Source organism: Meleagris gallopavo, chromosome 2 (assembly GCF_000146605.3).
Source record: "Meleagris gallopavo isolate NT-WF06-2002-E0010 breed Aviagen turkey brand Nicholas breeding stock chromosome 2, Turkey_5.1, whole genome shotgun sequence".
NCBI classification, from domain to species: Eukaryota; Metazoa; Chordata; class Aves; order Galliformes; family Phasianidae; genus Meleagris; species Meleagris gallopavo.
In genome coordinates, this window is record NC_015012.2 from 43913298 (window position 1) to 43934777 (window position 21480).

Below are 21480 nucleotides of genomic sequence, written 5' to 3' on the forward strand. Positions count from 1 at the left end.
AAAAAAAAAAAGGCTGTTCTGACTGACAGCACCAGGCAGAGCCATAGGAAAAATGGCGATATTTTAATTACTTGACACAATCACTTTGGTAGGAAAGTGTGACTTTGGGTGAATTACTGACTTGCCCTAAAAAGAGATTTATCCAAACATTTAAAAAATGGGGATGGCTTTTTGTTAGTGGACATTTGATATTTCAGCTATGTTGGTCATGGAGCATGTATGGTAATTCTATAAAACTGCCTAGTGAGTCAGGAACTGGAATTTCAGAGAAGTGTCCTGAGTGTATGAGTGACTTGAGAATGGGTCTTCGATTAAATGATCAGTTTCCTGGAAAACTGTCACTTGAAGCTTTGTGATGAGACTCTACTTACAACTCCATGAAGTTGTAGGATAATTCCTGTGATGTTGACGATGCTGCAGCCCCGTTTCTATCTAGCAGTGAGTGCAAGATGTTTGCTAATCCACTCCTCCTGTCCTGGCCCCAATCCCCAGTGATTCAGTGATACTCCAGTCTACCAGTATTAGCCCTAGCTAGCAAGTACAGTTAGAGGCAGTGAAGTGGCACAGATGGCTGAGTCCATGCCTGCTGGTTGCTGTCCCCCTGCCCTAGTCAGCGGAGAAGGAGCAGCATAGGAAAAAATCTTTAAGGGAGCTGTCCCACTGACTGCATGGGGTCTGGGTGTGGTCTTTGGAGAGCCAAGCCCTCATCTGACATCTGCTGCTCCCTTGGTTTGTAGTGGTGCTGCCTGGGCAATAGAGGCCCTCGTTGACAAAGAAGGGCTCATGACTTAGAATACGTTCTAAAACTTGCAGAAAAAGCTGAAGAGCAGCAACATTCATAAAGGTAACAGGATTAAAAAGAAAGTGAGATTGAAAATATGCAGCTGAACTTTTAGATAAATTGATGTAAAAAACTAGCAGCTTTCCTTTGATTTCTGGTAGAATGAAAACCTATATGAATCTTCCTGGATTTACTGATCTTGTCTTGTGTTACATTCATTTTCCTTAGCAATTCTCCTCCTTAAAAAACAAACAAACAAAAAAAACTGCTTCCCCTTTTCTAGTCAGTGAAGAAATGCATATCTACCCTAACTTTTAATGTAAGAGAGACAGCCCCTGTCTCCCTTGTCACAGTGTTGAACTTTACCTGATGGCACAGCATTACCAGAAAGCTGCATTTTATTGCTTTATCACCACCTTGCCATTTCTTTTGAATGCATCTGAGTCAGGTGCTTCTGTACGGGAAAGGAGAAGAGTTACGTAAGCGACAATATTATTATCAGTAACATGCAAAAGCAGAGGCTGTAATGATTGCTGATGAAGCACTAATGTATTAATAAACCTGCTTTATGCTTTCACCCTGTGGCCTTAAAGTTTTTGTTCTCTTTGGGCATAATCAGGTTTTCAAGGTACTAATGATAACGCAGAAATGCTGGCAACTCAGTGAGCAACAGTTGTAGCTTTATGCTGGAGGAGGAAAAGAGGGACAGTGTCTGTGTTTAATGGGCTTAGAATACATTAGGTTTGTGTGTTTATCACTTCAATCACAGTGTGATGGCTAATAATGTTGACATTTAAGGTGTGCCCACACATTGGGCTATTGAGCTTGTATTCCTAAATTCATTCCCAGTATGTCTGCTAACATGTGGAATAAGCAACTGCATTTTGTGTGTCAAGCTGTATTCAAGTTACCCACACTGTATTTTAGTCAAGTACTGTATCTCAGATGAGGGTCAGTTGGTAATGCACTAATTCTTACATTGGTTTTCAGTCAGTGTTGGGCCCAGACATAATACAGGATAATTAAAAAAAAATATATCAGTGCCATAAAGATCAGAGGTGGAGGAGTCATACATGACAGCAATATGAAATAATAATAACTGATAAATAAATGAGAGAAAAAAAAGACAACTCTCAGATTATTATTGGAAATCACTAATAAATGGCCAGTCTTCAAGGGAAAGCTTACTTTACTTAGAGATTAAGCTGCAAAAGTGATGAAGCAAAGATTTCAGGGCATCTGGAGTTGACACCCTCCCCATTTGTACAGGCTAAATGTCAGAAGAGCACTACCTTCAAGGAGAGCCCTTTTAATAATTTTTTTTACAACATTGTCTTAGTCTGTATGTAGCTGTTAAGTTAGCATAACCAAGTATTAGTAATGTCTATTTAAGATAAGCAAGATCCTGACTTAAGTTTCATTTTTCCACCTCAATTCAGCTGCAGTGTCTTTCTGTTGTATTTCTTTTATCTTGACTCAGCCAAGATGGGCTTATGCTATCTATATTTATTGTTCAGACTTTGCAGATCTGCTCTATGTATGGTTTATCTCTTTCTAATCTTATACTTACTAACTATGATTTGCAAATAAGTAAGATTAGATGGAAGATCTTCACTGTTACTGCCATGTAAGTTCTCCAGCTGTCTCTGGGAAGAAAATTTAAGTAAGTTATAGTTGGTATCAGCTTTAAGTGACGTTGGCAGGAACAGGAGTAGAAGGACTGTATGGGAACTGTTGAGTCACAGCCTGAATCACTGATTGAGAAGCTGGGGAAAGGACACCGTCAGTCCTGGGAGCACAGGTGAAGGCAATTCAGCTGTGTGACCAAAAGGGGTGGAGCCTGGCTGCACCTCTCTTAGACCTCATTTAAGGGCTGACTGGCCCTGGGGAAGGATCTCTTTCTGGAGACCCTCCTTAGTGAAGATTTGCCCTACAAACCTGGAATCTTCTGATACAGGTGAGCAATCTCCTTCTCTTCCTTTATAGCATCTTTCTATTGTGCTAGTCTTTCCATTGTCATGCCTTTGTAATGCTTTTCCCATCATATTGATCTGTTCAATTGCTACAAGCACTCACACGCAGAGGCTGTTAAGAGGCAACTGAGTGACCTTCCTCCAGCTTTTATTTGCCACCTGCACACAATATAAGACTGTGAGCACTTCTAGACTGTTCCAAGGCTTGTCACTGCATCATAGTTTATCCAGGAACTGGTAACTAGCTGGTGAACATGCCCACAGAGTGTGAAAAGTGTCCTCAGTTGTGCAGATGAAGTTGTGTTTAGTGCGCTGCCACTTTTCCTTATTGTAAGGAATGCTTGGCTTCTTATCATGTTGTTACTTCTTGAAAATACAAGAGATGCTGTATAGGTCGGTTTTTGCATTTGATAATGCAAGGCTCTCTCCTTTAATATTTTGGGGATGTTGGTGGATATTTTTGTTTTGTTTCCTTTACAATATGTAAAGAACTGCAACACTTTATTGCAAAGGGATTTTTAAGTCCAGAGGGCAGTGCTGTGACCCACACAGGGTTTTAAGGCAAAACATAAATTGCATTGGGTTCTGGTGGTGGTGCCAGAAGCTAGCTGATTCTGATAGTTTTCTTCAGAAGGTTCTATTTGGACACTCATTGTTATTACACCACTCGTTCTTTGGGCTGTATAGCCTGTTAGTTCATACTGTACTACTACTTTATTTAAGCATGAGGAAGTTGGAAAGTACTTTGGGTTTTACTGCTGTTTGTAAGAACCACGTGCTGAGATTGAAGCAGGAAGTTGAGATGCAGGTATTTGATCAGGTAGAAAACCTGCACCTAGCTCATCAGTAGTGGTGGTGTCCAGGTGTAAAACTACATAGGAAGATGACTGTGACTGACCCACGCTCCTTTGTCTGTCACATTTTGGGGAAGAGACCCTCTGCTGTTTGTTTGTGTAGGTGGAGAGAAAGCTATGTGTAGTCATCTTCTCTCTACCCCGTGAAATACAAAATAATGGTTTTGTCCAGTGTAGCCAGTATTTATAAAGAAACCTAAATGTATATGGCTACTAAGACTGCATATGCAGCTTTGGAAGGGTTTTCATGAAGACATGAAGCTGCTAAATCCAAAGAGCTATTGGATTAACACTAGAAAGAGTGATGTAGTTAGGCATATGCATATACACTGTATGGAATTGGATTTAGAAAGGCCTAAACAACTAGATGATCCTTTAACTATGCTTTTGCACCAAAAGATGCAGCTTCTTACGGGGTGACCTGGACAGATTGCATTTATTCTGTAACTGCAATCTGGGCTTCGGGTGTCAGTGTTCCTGAGATATTCCTTGGTAGAACAAAGCGTTCCTACCTTCTTGTACTACTTCCAGGTAAACAGAGATTAATTAGGAATTTGCTGTGCCCTACTGGTTCTTAGAGGCAGATATGCAGCACTTTAGACTTTTTTAGTTATTAAAAAAAAAAAGATATCAGTCATTTTTGGCTGGGAAACTGCAGAATAAGCATCGCTAATCCTAAAGCACTATATATTTTTTAATTTGTGATTATAATAGGCTATGAATGAGAGAGAAACAAACAAAAAAAATTAAAGCTCAACATGAAGGAATATTTAATTTTATTCAGGAAACATTTTGGCAAAATCCCCTGGATCCACACAGAACCTACAGATTTAAGATGTCTTTGCACAGCCAGAGGCTGAGATCATGGCTGTCTAACTACAGTTGGATATTTTAATATCTGCCAAGTTTAGCCTTAAACAAATAAATGAAAAAAGCGTATGCTTCATGCTTTGTGCAAACTCTTGAAATATTTCTCACTTAATATTCTTGAGAATAGTGACCTCCCTTTGAAGATACTGTCCTCCTGCACAAAGTCCTTTATGGAACCGAGGAAGTAGCTGTGTAAGTGAAGCTATGAAATGTCTGAAGGTGCTTTCTGGAATCCCTGAAAATGGCCCTGGTTCAAGAAATATGCCCTGCTTACTGCCTAGAGCGCAGTAAAATCAGTCACTGGAAATCTATTAGTTGTGGGCAATTGCAAGTGTGCTACCCAACATTAACCCACAAAAGGGAAAATTAATGCAGTTAAGAGTAGCTCTTGCCAAAGATGAACAAATAGGAGCAGAAGCTGAGTGGGAAGCTTCTAGCAGCAGGAGGGGGGGGACTGTAAAGATCATCTGTTCAGACATGATTTTTTTTTACTCCTCCCCTCTGCAATTCCCCAGGTATTTCTCTCTCTCTTTCTCTCTTTTAAAGACATACATGTAAATATACCTAATAGTTACTGTGAAATTTGTAATAAGGATCAGGAGGCTGTTCTCAAGGACCACTGTGAAGAAGAGGAATGCTTTTAGAGTGAGGTCACATACAAAGGCTGCCTCAGCTGATGACAAGCTTGTACTTGAGCACTATATAAGCACCTTGTCTTGAGTAGTCCCTTCTCCAAAGAGCTTGTAATCTAGTAAATCTGACACGTATATACGGGGCTGTATTTTTAAAATTGTGCATTTCAATTTTTATCTTTGTCGTTTCTTTTAAGTTATTAGATTCTTGCCTCTCTATTATGCAAAATGTTTTCTTTACCACACAGAAATACCACTGAAAAGACAACCCAGAGGTGGACAGAAGTGAAGCAGCAGCAGGGCAGAGCAGAGATTGTTTTCTGGTAGCCCAACAAAGAGGGCAGAAAGGACAAACAAGAAAGTTGTGTCTTCTTGCTCCTACCTTCTTCTTTATGTGCTGTTTTCTAGTACCATTTCCCTTTCTTAGAAATGCGTGCCTCTTTGATACTCAGCTACATCTGTACCTAGTGATAACATTGCTGTTCAAATGGCAGGGTAGAATGGAACATGTAGGTGAGAGAAAAACATCCAAACTCAAACTGAAGCAGGGGCCAGAAAGTTCCTCTTCAGAGCTTCTAAGCAAAAAAAATCTCAAAAAGAACCCCATCTCTTGCTTTGCTGTGTTACGTCCATAGTCGTGGCAAAATATGTAGTGTCTTACATCAGAGGCTACAAGATGCCATGTAATGACCTCTGTTTACAAATGCAAACATGCTGTTCAAGTCTTTGCCGACAAGTGATGACTCAGTTTGAATTATACAAGTTCATTTATACAAATTCAACTGTGAAATAGGCCGTGGTTCATTCTGGCACAGTAAGTTGGTCCTTTGTACTATGTTACCACTTGAGGGTGACAGGTTTTCACTGAGTTTAATATCGTGTCTCTTTTTTCTAAACAAAAATCATTATTTTTGAAAGTACATAATTAAACACAAATTCTTGTTTGATCATTCTTATTTTTAATTGTTTGAAAATATTTTTCTTTAGAATAAACTTAATGTTTTCAGTCTTTTATTCTACTATGTCTTCCTTATGGAAGCCTTCCTTACAGGGAAAAAAAATATAAAATCATTCGCTCGTGAAAATACATCATTAGTGGTATACCGATTGATATTTGTTGTCAGTGAGGTTGTATTATTTTAGAATGGTTGGGGCTGTTTATTTTTTTTCTTCTGCCCAGTAAATCAAGTGGAGAGAGAACGTGGTTATCAGAAACAGTGGTTTACTGTATTCTTTTTGGTGTAATTTACCAAAGATAAGGGGTTTGGGTAAATGTTACAGAGGAGTACACGCTAGAGGAGCATACTCTAGTAGTATAAGAAGTTTAATGTTGAGTTTTGTTTAGCTGTGGAGATCTTTGCTGTTGGTTGTGGTGGTGGGTCTAAGCTGAAATTGCTTCCTTACAATAAATACACAAGTACTCTCCACCTGATTTATTCAATATGGAAATCCTGAGAAGATTCCCAATAGGGGAAAATGCCACAGCTTTGTTACACAGCTCCCCAGGTCACTTTTTCTGGTGTTTTGTCTTAGTTTTGTCCAGTTTTAATTTTTATCTCTGGAAAGATACTCTTCAGTCTCTTGCAGGATGCTGGCTGTGCTTTCCTATTTATGCCTAATTTAGAAAACCTAAGCTAGTGCTATGATAATGTACAGTATAGTGGTTTTCCTTAGCCATTTTCTTCCATCCTCCAGATGTCTCTGGAGTACCACACGATACAGAAAGTTCATTTTAATGCTGGGCTGGAATATATAAACTCCATAATGACTTGGATGTCAGTTGGAGGAAAATTCATGTCAGGACATCACTGGAAACTGCTGGCACAGCTTTGCTTTTCAGTAACTTTTAGTATTCTTAACTTTTCACATTTTATTAAAAAATAATAAGGGACGTCAAGTAACTTCTCACCTACCTCACGTACTTGCATAAAAGTGAATGCCATGCTGGTGGTGTTGAAAATGCTGTTGAATTGTTTGCTATGATTGAGGGTTATTAGAGAAGGAATTGGTCTGGAGCATGGTGTTCGTAAGCCTCCAAAATTTATTACTAAATCCTTGCGTAAGTTTTTAATATCTGTAATGACATGCCTACACAATATTAATATTAGGGTGTGGTTTTTCATTTTTATTTTCTCTGCAAGTGGCTTTTTGTTACTTTTATTTAAGTGTCTAGCTTTATCTCAGATAGCTCCACTTATTTTATTTAAATGATGACCAGACATAGTGGGTCTTATGCTATATAATAACCAGCCCTTCAGCAGAGGTTGGAAGCTATTAACTTCTTCCAATGTTTCGTTGGCTCAGACTGGTAACAGCAAATACTCCCTTACAATTTGCTGAGCACAGAGATAACTCAGCAGTGCTGAACCAACTTAAATGTCTTCTTGTGCTGGCTATATATTGTCATAGTTATACTCATCTTCATTTATCTTGGTCTTTTAAATCTTACTTTTTTTTGCTTTTTCATCCTGGTAAGGAGTATTCCAGATCTTCTAACTCTGATCTGATTTGCTCACAATTTTCTTTCTAGATCGTGAGAGACCACCATCAGACAGATTTGGTAATTGGCAAGGAGCTCGGGCTAGGAGATGACTTTGGTATCATCTCCATCTCATCCAGATTTGATTGTACTTACAGGGTCTATATTCCTTATAGTGTTGTGTTGCGTTTAGACATTTGTATTTTAAAATAACTTAAACAAAGGAGTTTGTCTATCAGGTAGCAAAGGATGAGAAGCACCTGCTCCAGAAAAGCTAATTGAGTTATTGGGGTGGAGCAGATGATAGAGTTCAAGGATGTTTCAAAAGGAGGTAGAAAATAGTTACAAGAGTGCAGTGTGATTATATATTTTTAGTAATATAATTTATAATTTGCTATATTTAAGTCTGAACTGTCTCTGTGGAAAAATCTAAGTTGAGTACAATATTTGAATTTTATTTCTGCAACCTATGTTGTCCTTGTTGATACAGTACAGAATATGGTATATGACATGAAGCCACATAATTACATAGTGAAAATTGGGATGAACATTCATCCACTGTTCTCACTTCCATGAACTGCTGAGGTGCCTACTATGTATATTCCTGATGTTTGAGGTGACTGAATTGACTGTGGCATGAGACTAAACAGTTATTTGAAGAAATATTCACTTCTACTGTTTAATAATTGTTTAGAATGCTTCCTGATTATTATTTTTCTATCAGAAAATTCTATGGCATTTGAATGTTGTTTTTTCATTGAACTTTCACATTCCAAGCACGTTATATGTGCTGTGAGTGTCCTTTCACTGCAAGAAGCAAATTACCTGGATTATCCTTATCATGAGTGGGCTTCTTTCTTTAGCAGAAGTTGCAAACAACCACGCTTTCTGTTTTAGCAGACCCACCTTCACTTTATGCTGCTGGTCAGTTACTGTTTGGTACTCTGACTTCTGAGTTTTCCCACATAGTTGTTTTTGTCTTTTTTGTCTGAAGATTTGTTATTTAATTATTTATCTTTGCCTCTAATAATGGGTCATTTCTTTTACATAGCTCAAACAGATGTTCTGTATCATGCTTACTGACTCACTTGTTTCTCGTCTAAGTGATGGACAACATAAACAACACCTTCCTTTGAAAATTGTCTGGATTGATGGCAGAAGTGCAGCTTTTTTGTGTGTTGTTTGTTTATAAATTAAATGGACATTTGAGGCATGTCTTCTGTTGTGTTCATTGGAACTGGAAGCTGGAGGAGGACTGTAACTGACTAAAGCGCTGAGTTGTGGCTCCTTTAACAGAGAAGATGGCCTCTTTATTCCCTTCATGTTTTCATTTAAGAGTTCAGAGGTAGGTTCTGCCACTAGCTACTGCAGGAACATCATTGGGCTACATGCTTCTAAACTTGTGCTGTTTAGACTTTTCTTATATTTTAAGAAGAGGAAAAAATACAGTCTGAGAAATGTCTTCTAGCTGTAGTGTCCCTGTACGTAGCAGGGGAGCTGGACTAGATGGCCCTCAGAAATCCCTTCCAACTCTAAGGATTCTATGATTACAAAAAATGTTAGATGGTGTTTCCTGGAAGACTCGCTGAATGCCTGAGTGTTGGGTAGGAGGCTTGGGTTTTGTTAGTTCCAACAAAAAGCCAAGAGCAAAGTGTTAGACATTGCCTCTTACAAATTAGAGGCAATGTTTTCCCTTGCTTTTTGCTAACAGTGTAGCCCACTCACCTGCATTTTTAGGTTGAAGACAAAGAACACTGTGGCCTTCACAAGTGATCTCTCCACCTGCAGCAATCTGTTTCATTGGAAACAGCTCAATTTTGGCCTTATATGTTGGAAGCATGTCAACACAGTTTGTCAGTGGAAGCTTTCTGGATGTTGCAAGTAATGAAGAGGTCAGGATTTGGGGATTTTTGTCTCTGCCAAACTATTTTTCATTTCCTGATAGCTTTCTATGATGCAGTTCTTGAAGGTATCTTTCCTTTCTGAGAGAACTCGGAGTGAATGTTTATTACAACAGGCTATTGGAGAAGTTCCCAACTAGAGGGTTCTTTATATCATGGAATGATGTTTCTTTCATTTGCTGCTCACAGTCCTCATATAATTTATTTCACTAATAGTTTTAATAGTCCTTGTTACTTTTGTAGATTTTCTGCCTCAGTGTGGTATTTGTGCCCTAGTAGAAACTAGCTACAGTTAGGTGAGTTGAGCTGTGTGGTGTGAATTATGAAAGAAGTATGATATTGCAGAAGAAAAGGCATCTCTTATTTCACTAAGTTAAAGAGGTCACAGAGCAGATGGGTCTATCTTCACTGTCTTGGAATCTGCTCATACCATTGCATACAGCTCTTGCTATGTACTGAGGATAGGCAGTCACTTTTTTGGGCTATGCTTTCAGTGACATCTGATACACAGAGTTTCCTGATGCTTCTTGTTTCACCTTACCAAAAACTCCCAGTTTTGCAGTAATGTGCAGGCTGATCACTAGTCCTGCTGGAAATGTATGCTTCCCAGACTGTTGAATGACAGTTTTCTCAGTGAGCTGTTTTTCTCATTATTAAATTACTTGGTTGCCTGAAGAGATCCCCAATTTAGGCATTGGTTCCTAAAAGGGAATCCTTTCCCAATTCTTGGGATCCCAGACTGTTATAAATCACAGCTGTGGTTGGTGCCATCATGCCCGGTCCTGTACAGGCACAGGCTTCATAGAGTTCTTTCATCAGAGTTTACAGATGGAGGGGGGGGAAAAAAAAACAAACTGATAAGAATATGAATGTTTAAGTAAAAATAACTTCTGGATGTGTTCAGTACCCAGATTAAGTGCTGAAGACTTAATGCTCTGGAGAAGAAAGCAGTAAGTTATCTGTGGTAAATTACTTTTTAGAGTGGGCCTACTCTACTCTGTGCCAAGCAGGATCTCCACAGCTTTTATTCCTCACTTTGGAGACTTCTCAGTGTTTAAGGTGCTGAGGGTTACATTCTACTTTTGTCTCCAGATACAAGTTATTACTAATTCTTCAGAACTAGCATAAATTGGTGTATGGCAATGTGACCACCAGTATGATAGGTGGTATCTCTGGTACAAATGTAGATTTGGGGTCCTGTTCTGCATCTGGAGAAAGAAAGAAGTAATATAAAATGATACTTAAGCTAGAGAGGTCTTTCATAAACAGCTTTTTGAGGAATAACAATCTTCTGCCCTGACTGGGGGGGTGTAGTGTACTATAACGTTCCCTTAATTGCCAAAAGTTCATAAGTCTCACTTTTGATCCTGTTCCTCCAAAATCCTCAGTAGGACTTCTGAGGGTCCTAACAACACAGTAGTTTTTAATTCACTTTTTTTTTTTAGGTCTGGTCTGTCTTTTAACCAGAACCTAAGCTTTTAGGGCTCTCAGACTCTCTTTAGGTTGCATTTTGAGAGGATTGCCCCAAATGTTAGAACTTTCCTTCTCCTTTTCTACCTATGAAATGCAAGTATTTTCAGTCAAGGTTTTGAAGTATAGGTCTTTTTATGTTCCTTCCATGAGAGATTGCTAGATTTATTTTAAAGATTTATTTTTCTTTTCTACAAACGTGCCCGAGCACTCATCAGTTAAAGAATAGCATAAAGTTATTAACCCAGAAGGAAAACTGTGGTGCCTGCTGATCTCAGTGGTTTGTCTGTGGTGTAGCACACATTGCAAAGCACCTCTTGGCTCTGGCTGTGCTGCATACAGTACCAGACTGCTTGAGGCCAGACCACTTGTAAGGGTGATGGTACAGACTGGCATATGGTAGCAGAAAAAAAAATGGTGGAAAACAAGGTAATATTCTGTAGGAGATAACAAAAAGGAGTGTGTTGCTAGAAAAGTTGATTGGGGTATCTGGGGCTGAGATGGGCTGTATTTGGCTGACTTGGGTCGGGAGATTAAGTAGTGATAGATGGTTCACGTGGTTTTCTAATGAAGGAGAAAGTATGAAGCACGTCTATGTTTGTGCGAGAGAGTGCCAGAGCTTGGAGAATTGATTATGTGTGAGAAGCTTAACACGTGAATGCCGTGTTTGTGTGCAAGCATGCAAAGACAAGAGTGTTTGTGTCAGGGGATGGGTGTGCAAGAACTGGTCTAGCTGTGTGTACAGAAGAGGGATGAACACATCTGTGTGGGCTGGTAAAGTTTGTTGTGCTTTTAATTTTTTTCAAATTTAAAGCTGATGTAACTTCCCTCACTGTAAAACAATAACTGTTGTATAGATGTATTTCCCTGCTGAAACTTTATTTCCTGCAAGTGTAAGTTCTTGAAACATGATTATTTTTAATAAAGCATTCTGTCATAAGACATAAAAAATTATCTTCTGGTATTTTGATGAAGCCAAGTTTTGCAATACATACCAAAGTCATAACATATAGAAGACACATAATTTGTGGACCATTACAACATACTTTGGGTCATATTATGGCCAAAGACTGTAATGTATTTTACACCAAAAATGTTGTAATCACATTGAAATGCACTTCCTGAACACTTTCACTGTTTTTAATTTTTTAATGTAAGAAAACATGATAAATCTGTGCATTTATTATGTGACAACAATCAAGAATCTGATAGTTCTGATAATCTGTCGGGAAATTTTGGTTCTATCCAGTGTTTTTCAGTCACGTTATAAAATATAGCTATGTGCAATTGTATTTCAATTAGTTGGATTACTTAATGATAAATAAAGATTCATAATTTGAATAATAGGGATACGGCTTAAAAATAATTATGGAAAATGTCATGATTCTACTAAAGCTTTCTGCCTGTTCACAGCTGTGCTTTTCAATCAGAATATTTTAGACCAAAAGGAATTGTCTCAAATTTGGATAAACTAAGAGTCTCTCCTACCACAATCAATTAGATGTTAATCTATTTTGCTGTAGTCTTTCCTGTGTATTTCAGTCCTTTCCAGACCACTGTCTTCATTCACGGTCAGTACCTTGAACTCATTCTGAGAAATCTATGCAGTTCTTAAATTCTTCTAGGTATAATATAATACAACTTATCCTTCAGAGACTGTTAACTTTTTTTTGTGGACTTTTTTTCAATTACAGAACAGCCTTAGATAAATTTGTTCCTCTACAATCCCAGCTGACCACCACAAGAAATCTATGAAAAACTGAAACTACATCTTCAAAGAGTTTAGTTGCAGAGTAGTCTAGGAGCTGTTGGTGGGGAGTAGGAAACTGAACATATTTTAAGAATGGCCTCACTTTGGCTCTCAGCTTAGTGAACACATTGTAAACTTTTTTTATTCTGATATATATGTGCATATTAATAGTGTGCCAAGAACAGCCAGAGAGAGAGGTGTTGAGCAAGAAGTTAGGCTATTCTTTTTTAAATTTATTTGGTAGTCTGACACATTACTGTTACGGATTCTGCTGCAATCATAGTGCTCCCCCGTCAGCTTTATCCTGCAAAGCAGGGAAACTGTTCAGTGAGAAGCTGCCAAGTTGGAGCTGGGTGCTATGAGAAGTCACCTGGGGAAGTCCATAAACAGCACTGTCATTCTGTCAATTCTGTGGGAGTGCCCTTGCATGCTTCCTTAGAGCAGTAAGCTTCTGAAAAAGTGAGGGATAGGAAGAAAGTCTTCTACTCCACAGGGATACAGGGGATGAAGTTGAGCAGCTGATACAACTGCAGTCTCAAAAAGGCTCATGATCCCCAGGAGCAGTCAGTGATGGAACCAAACCCAATTTTAGTAGTTCTATTTGGTACTGAGTTGTAAGGTGCCACAGATTGTAACCTCATAAAGACAAAAAGTGTTCACAGACTAGCTGGGAGCATGTGAATGGCAATTACTGTGGCATAATATCTATTTTAATTGATGACAACGAAAGGATTTTTCAGATTACAAATGATTTCAAAATGATTTTGATCTTCCATTTTTAACTGTGAAATGAAGGAAATTCATCTTGTTTATTGATCTTAAAATGGGCATGCTGTCAGCAAGCTCTCTGATACTAACTGGTCTCTTCCTGCATCCTCAGTCTCAATAGATGCAATCTCCAAAGCACAATGGAAGTCTTCTTTTTTTTTTTTTTTTTTTTTCCCTCTTTCTTTTGTTTTACTTTGGGTGCTGAATCTCATCTGTGCTGGCTGGTTTGTTGTTTTTTAAGAAAAATCTTACTTTGAAGGTAAAACCAAACTACTTTTTGGAAGAAGCAAAGGGGAAATGGCACAAGCTTATTATGATGGTGATTGCCAACTACATTTCTACAAATTCACTGTATTTAGTGGATAACTCCTGCTGTCTTCTTCAATTGGCTGTGAGTCAGACCTTGCTTTCTTGTTTTAAAATATTTGAGACAGCATATGTATATTGCAGAATCTTACACTTGAACGTAGAAAGGGCGGGAGCTGCTGAAACATGGACCCCAAGTTTTGCTTATTGTCTTGGGGGGAAAAAAACCACCACAACTGGAATATCTAATGAAATATCAAAGTATTCAACTGTACACATCCTGTTCTTATTAAATTTCACTTATGAACATTTCAGAACTGTTTTGTATAGCTTATGGAGCATGTACAATTTTACACGTGACATTACTATGACCTTTCTGCATGGTGTTGGATCCCTCTGGTGTCTGTTTACTATGAAAAGGGGATTTCTCAGGTGGTCACTGGGAAGCCTAGGGCTGCTCCATTGTGCCACTTGCTTTTTTTTTTGTTGTTGTTGCAAATTTTCAGATATAGCTGAGCTTTCATGCAAAGACCTAAGCCACAGAGTCAGCTGAACAGCTCCAGATTTGCTTGTATTTAAAACTTTATATCATTGATGAAAGTTTTACCCAGAGTGTTTGAGATGGTTCAAATCTCAAGCTTTAAAGTAACTGAAAGCCTGTGCCTGTTTTCTGTCTTTTGTTGTTGTTCATTATGTGTTATCAGTAGTATGGAAACTGTTGTTTTTTTTGTTTGTCGTCTTTTTTTTTTAGTGCCTTGTCATTGTCTTTTTTCCTCTGGTTTACCACCTCTGTTGGTGTTTAGTTATTGTGCTGTGATTAGTGACATGTGGCCTAGGGGAGTTAAGTGATGCTTCAACTGAGAAGCGTTTATGGTACTAGCAGATCCATGGCTTGTGAGAATCTGACTTCTCTCTTTTCTTCCATTTGAAAGCTTTTATTATTATTATTATTATTTTTTTAACAGAAGTATGCTACTCTGCAGCATACATGAGGTTAGTCCTCTTCCATGTACCTGAGGTAATGCCAAAATATTGGGGTGGTTCTAAATTTCTGTGAAGTTTGGGTGTGGAAATGAAGTAGGGCTTTGGTCTGAGTTTTGCCAAAGCTTTTGTCAAATGGCTCTTTGCGTCCGTTTTAATCTCTTGAGTCTCTGCTTTTTGGGTACATTCAGAACTTTATTATTTGTGTGTCAGTAGAGCTTCAAAGCTGCACCCATGAACTGGGATGTCAATATACAGTTGGACTTCATGCAGATTGAAGAGATTGATTTTTGACCTTGGTTGTGAAAATCCAGTAGTTTTTTTAACTCCTCTTTTACTTGTAAATCACTACTTAAAAAATATTTAAGGTACTGAAGTCCTCTTGACTCAAAGTATTTTCTTTGATTCTGAAATACTTGCCTGAACTGAAACTGGTCTTTTTTTTGTCTGATTTTTGATAAATGATAATCGTGTTTACTGACTACTGTTACCTACATTTAATCTCTGTTAATTTAACTTTTCCATCATTTTTATATTCCATACCTGGATAAAACAAATATTTTAACTTTCAAATTGCGCCATTTCTTTCTGCCACAGTGAGGACTTAATATTTGCTGAAGTAAAATGGTGTTGATTTTAGATGTTCTTAATATCATAAAATCGCCCCAGTTGATAGCTAATACTAGGATCTTGCTAAAATTTATACACAAGAAGTTATAAAGAAGTTATAAGGAAGTCTTAAAGTGAATTATTTATTGATCTGGGATATTATGATAGAGGAAGTTTTCAATAGCCAAGCTGGGCAAAATACAGCTTCATGTAAACCTTTTAGTCAAAACTAATATTATATATTTTTTTCCTCCTCCTTAGAGGGAATGAGACTTTTCATAGCATAATACACGATGATTTATTGTAACTGTATCTAAAATCATTCAGCTTTCAAAACTTCAGTCATGCAAAACTGGACAGCAATTCAGGGCAAGGCAGAGAATATAATAAAACATGAGGGCTGTCTGAACAAAATACTAGAAACCATACAGGAGAAAAAAATATTTTCCCAGAATGCAGGATTAAATCTGACTGCCTGAACATGCTCTAGGATATTTGTAAGACTACAGCTCATTCAAAATTCTAAGAACCTACCCCTGCAATTTCTGATTTGGCCTTGTTATAGGAAAAGCACAGGCAAACTTCTTTTAAAACCAGACATGTTATACACAGTTTCACATGGGAAACAATATTTTGTCACATTACTTTTCTCACTTTTGAGCTAGGAACTACGATATTGGATATGTGTCAATATAGAACTCTTAATGCACTAAAATAAAGTCCAGACCGAATATTTTGGTTTGTACTGAGTAATTTCCTATTTTACTATTAGCTAACAGAATTCATCTGGAATAAAAAATGGTACTTACTGGGAAAAAATGTCTGTTTTGGTCTTTATTAATTATAAAGAGTGAAGTTTTTCATATTTGCGTTGTTGAAACATTGAATGTTCCATGGGTGAAACAGCAGTCAAATGTAATATCTTGGGTTTGGTGGTTTTGCCACCGACCTCTATAGGACTGAATGTGTCATTAATCAGTGCAAAGCTTTTTGAACATTTCCATGGTTATGCTCTAATTTTGGGTCATTCTTTGTGGCCAGGAAACTTTCTCTTGTCTGTGGGATGTACCAAACAGCTGGAAGCTGGATATCTAGTGAATGAAAGGGAAGCTGGCTTTCGGAGAATCTCCTCTGGAACATGGAAAAGGGAAACTTTTAGTATACATATGAAAGATTCCATTTCATTTAAGAAAAAGTTACACTGAATTTATTAGACACGTAACCAATACAGTTCAATAGTCGTTCTGTGAAAGCTTTAATGATTCAGTAGAAAATACAGTTCTTTTTATGTGCTTTCTTTTAAATTAAGCTAGGAAATTTTACAGTGAGGATAATATTCTGTAGAAACCTTTAGGACATAGGGTTTACCCCATAAGCATTGTCATGATTCTTTCAAAATACCCTTCACGCTTTCCTGTATAATCAGCTGCCTTTTCCCTCTGGGTTCATTCTGGAAAAATTGAAGTCCATTTAAATTTTGCTTTTTTAATAATGTTAGTAGCTAATACAAAAGGCAGGATGTTGGATGGGGATTGAACGATGTTTTGTGTGTTGTAATAAGTTATTTGGAAAACAGCAGTGCTGGACAAAACCGAACACCACTCTTGCAGAATCTTGCTGCAATTGTCTGAATGAAAAGCAACAACTTGTGTATAGTTCTCCAGTTTGACTGCACTGAACTCTGTCACTTCGTTAATTCTGACCTAGGTTTCCATCTTATGTGGCAAAATACACAAATGCATGCAGACTGTTACTGCTAATTAGGATTTTGCTGTTTCCCTGCAAGTACTCAGGCAGAGCTTGTTTTGCTGTGATAGACATTAAAAATGAGGACACACTGGGGTAATCCATGTTTTTATTACACTATATGGAGTGTATCTTTTATGCTTGGGGTAAAATTAAGTCTGTTGTAAGGTGGGGCATATTGACCCACCCAGTGATGGGAGGTGGATCAAAATTTTTGAGATGCTAATGTGAAAGATGACACAGACAATAGAGTATTTTTATTGAGGTTTTTGACCCTGTAGGTATCTCTGTATGTGTATTTGTTGACATCTACAGTATGTAGATTTGTTTTTTGTAAATTCAAGAATATCCCTTCCTAAAATATTTTTAAATATGCATTGTAAAAATGCACAATAAATATGCATTGGAAGACTTGTATCTTTGGGTTTTTTAGAGAGTCACAGTTAAATGTAAAAGTTAGTATAGTGTGTGTTAAACTCACTTTTCCTTAATCGGAGTTCTTTCTTCGGCTCCTGGGTAATCAATTACCCAACACATAAAATTTTGTTTTAGAATATAAATATGTATTGTATGCATTTATATAACTGACTAGTAACATTTTTTTTGCTGAGTTTGCATTTCTTTATGCTATACAGTACTTCTGCTCTATTAGAAAGAAATTCAGTACACAGAAATGACTGGGTACGTGGAAGCTGTGCTGTTTTCTTTCAGCATCTGTTGGTCTGATAACTGCTTTCCCTATACTGTTTATATCCTGTTTGTATACCAGTTACAGCAACCTAATTCTTACAGTGATTGTGAAGGTACCTTACAAAACATCCATCCAAAAATCCATTGTTTCTTGCTGCATATAGTTTTCTCAAGATGTTTAACTATTTGCTGATCTCTTCTTTTTCACTCTGAAACTGAGCTTATTGTAATCCTGTACAAGTCAGTATGTCCAGAGGAATTAGCTGCCTACTGGAATGGGACATTCCTTTGGGTGTTAGAAGTTTTTAATTAGAGTGTTGGCTTTTTTTTTTCCCAAGATCACAAGTATTTGTGATCATCTATATACCTTGTTCTGAGGAAACAATTGTTCTGCACTTTCACAGGATCTGAGATCTTTCTAATGCCTCTGGTATTAATGCCTCGGTTTTGAAGAGGAAAACTCTTGTTTATATATTGATGTGCATCTCAGTTGAAGATCTTAGCTCAAGAAAGCTTTTCTAGGATGTAGGTTCACAGTACATTAGAATATAGATAAGAAAATAGAGCTTTTGTATGTGACTCGCCTGATGGGCTGCCTAGAGGGCAGTTACCTTAGGAAAACTGAGGCGTGATATGCTTCATCCTGGCTTCCACTGCCTTTGCAAAGAAAGGGCATTGCTAACAAGAAGGTTCTGCCCATCTCCTCCTTGCCTTTTTTGCTAATGGAGTCCCTTCATGAAGGTGTGAAGTACCAGTCTCAACTGGCTACAATTTATTCAGATAGCGCTGTAAATGCGGCTGTAGACTGGAGGCGTCTGGGGAAAGTCTCCTGGTGAAAGATGTAGGTTGCTGAGGCCGCTTAACCATGAAAGGCAGCAGGGCTGGGTTTCCATACTTGCTGTTAGGAGCTGAGTGCCAAGGTTATATTTTCAACATATAAGTACTTTTAAAAAAAAGTTGTTTGGAAGCTTTGTCTTCTCAAACTGCTGTGTATAAATGCAGAGGCACTTTTTCTGTCAAAAAAAAAAAGTTGAAAGGAAACTGAAGAAATTGCAAGTCAACATTAATAAATATCAACTTTGGTTCTCAATCACTGCGTATATACTCTTCTATATACTCTCAATGCCTCCCCCATCCTATGTAACAAAACGCTTAGGCAGCGTTTATTAATACTTCTGTTTTATGCTTTGTGACTAAATTCACGCAGGTGGTGTCCAGGACTCTAATACAATCTTGTTGCAATGCATGATTTGAAAAAGCTGATAAGAAGAGAGAATGAAAAATAGCATCAAACTTAATTTGACTCTTCTAATTAGCGTAATAATTTGCATGAAATTTCACCTTTTCAGGTAAAAGACAATAGAATTGTTCTGGTAATGTGAAGAGGTGGAAGACAACTTGATTTTTCTTTCTTATTTATACTTCTTTCCCTCCAAATTTGAAGGAGGAGAGAAATGTGTTCCAGCTAAAAACTGTTTCGAAGGACAAAAAATAATAATAATAAAGAACTTCAACTGTGTTTTTACAAGTTCATGTCAGATTTTTTCAAAAAAAAAAGTTAAATAGTTCTTAAGTCATTTACAGTCCATAAAATAAGAAAAAATGTATTTTTAGACCTAAATATTAAACTAATTTTTCTTTTATCCACTATGACCTTAATATGTAAAGCTGTCAAACTAGAAATATTCTCTCACTAAGGAAAACTGTGCTATCAGCTTCTAAGTAGTCAGCTGTCTTTAAAGACAAAATTACTACGCATTATAATCTGTATTCCTGATCACAGAACTCTTGTCATTGTGTTATGAGAAGAAATGTCTTGTTGCATTATGTCATTCTCACTGTTAATTTTTAGGTGTTATGTGAGAGTCTCATCCACTTTCTCCTGAAATTAAGAAGCTGACTATTAATATAGCAGTTCCCACCCTAAAATGATTAAATGTAAGTAAGGTAAGAATTTTATCTTTTTAGGGCACAGCTCACTAATGATAAGTCTCATCTCTTATAGTTTACAGGCATATCACTTTAAGACACTGTAGCTGGTCAGCTTAGGTTGCCTTTGTATTCAGTGGAGAATATATTCAGTGAGATTCAGTGAAACACAGGCACCACCAGATGGTGATTCATCTAATCTATTTTAGAGAACTATTTTAAGACAAGATGAATCATCCAGTGAAAGGGCCTTTCTCACAGACTTATAGAAAACTTAGGCTAGCAGGGCCCTCTGCTAGTCACTAGTCCAAGCCTTGGTTCAGAGCTGATCTCACTTCCAAGTTGGATCAGATTGATCAGTGCTTATGAGATTGTGTTTTGAAAATGTCCAAGAATGGAGAGTTCACAGCCTTTCTGGGCACATCTTCTTCAGTGCTGAATCACTCTCGCTTTTTTTTCCTTTCCCTGATCAGAATTCCCAGCATCACAACTTACGACCTTGTCTTTGTCTTTTGTCCTTTTGCCGTTCACCTTTGAGAAGACTCTGGTGCCACCTGCTCTGTGACCTACATTTAGATAGTTAAATTCAGGAAAGCAATGCCTCCTAGATATTTCCTTGGAAACTACAACACATACAAAGAGCACAATAACACTGTTCTAAGGTACAAAACACTGTTGTTCAACATAGTCGCCACCATTAACTATGCATTTTCACCAGCAATGAGCAAGAGCCTTTGTGCTGTGCTTGTAAAAATCTGCATGGCCACCCAGAACATGGCTTGTCTTATGTTACTATCACCACTGCTGAAACATACCACCCACCATCTCACTGTGCTGACTCCTGATGTTGTGGCCAGCCCAGTAAAGTAGGCGACATTACTTTCTGTGCAGTCCTGTTTGCTTCCTTTGAGGAGAAGAGGTAGGTGCAGAGATAATAGTTTCTCGTTTAAAATACTGTGCAAGAGTGAATTTTGTTAATTTAATATACTTAAATTTCTGTTCTTTTTGCTATATAACAACATGGCCTCTAAAAAGGTCTCTTTAGAAAACAATGTTATCAAAGGGACCGTCAGATGAATTAGTTGAGATGTTTTCCATACATTTATTAGGTATAGCTAGAAAAACTGTTTTTCAGCCTAATGAGTTTGTTCTTCACATAGTCCAAAAAACTTATGAATACAGTTTTTCTCTATTCTGTGCTTTTCCTTAACGTAAAAATACCATTGGCTAAATTCAGCTCTGCAGTTACTCTGATCTCAGACATCTCTCTACAATCTTGTTGACTCAACTTTAGTGGATATAAAAAGAGAAGCAGTTGAGTAGATTCTTTTATACGTTCATGGCTAAGCTAGCAGGTTATTTCCAGAAGTAAGCATTAAATACTTGAGTGTGAAATTAGAAAAGTGTTATGCTCTAAAATGAAGGTCCAGATGAAGATAATTCCATGTTAGTCTTGTTTCATAAAGGGGCCATTGATATCTGTGAATCTTCTTTGCAATACCATCCAGCATCTCATACTCAAAGTTGTTTAGCAAAAGTAGGATAGAATGAGTGTTGGGGCAAGTAAAGCAGTTGTTTCCTTCTATTTTTTCTTAGGGAAGCCGAGGTGGTGATGGGATGGAATACACCCAGATCTCACCTTGAGGTAGGGATCAGGCCTCAGCCAGGCTGTATACTTGGGTCCCAGGGCTTAAGATGAGATTAATCTGAAATTATCTCTGTGAGCAATACGTTGGTATGT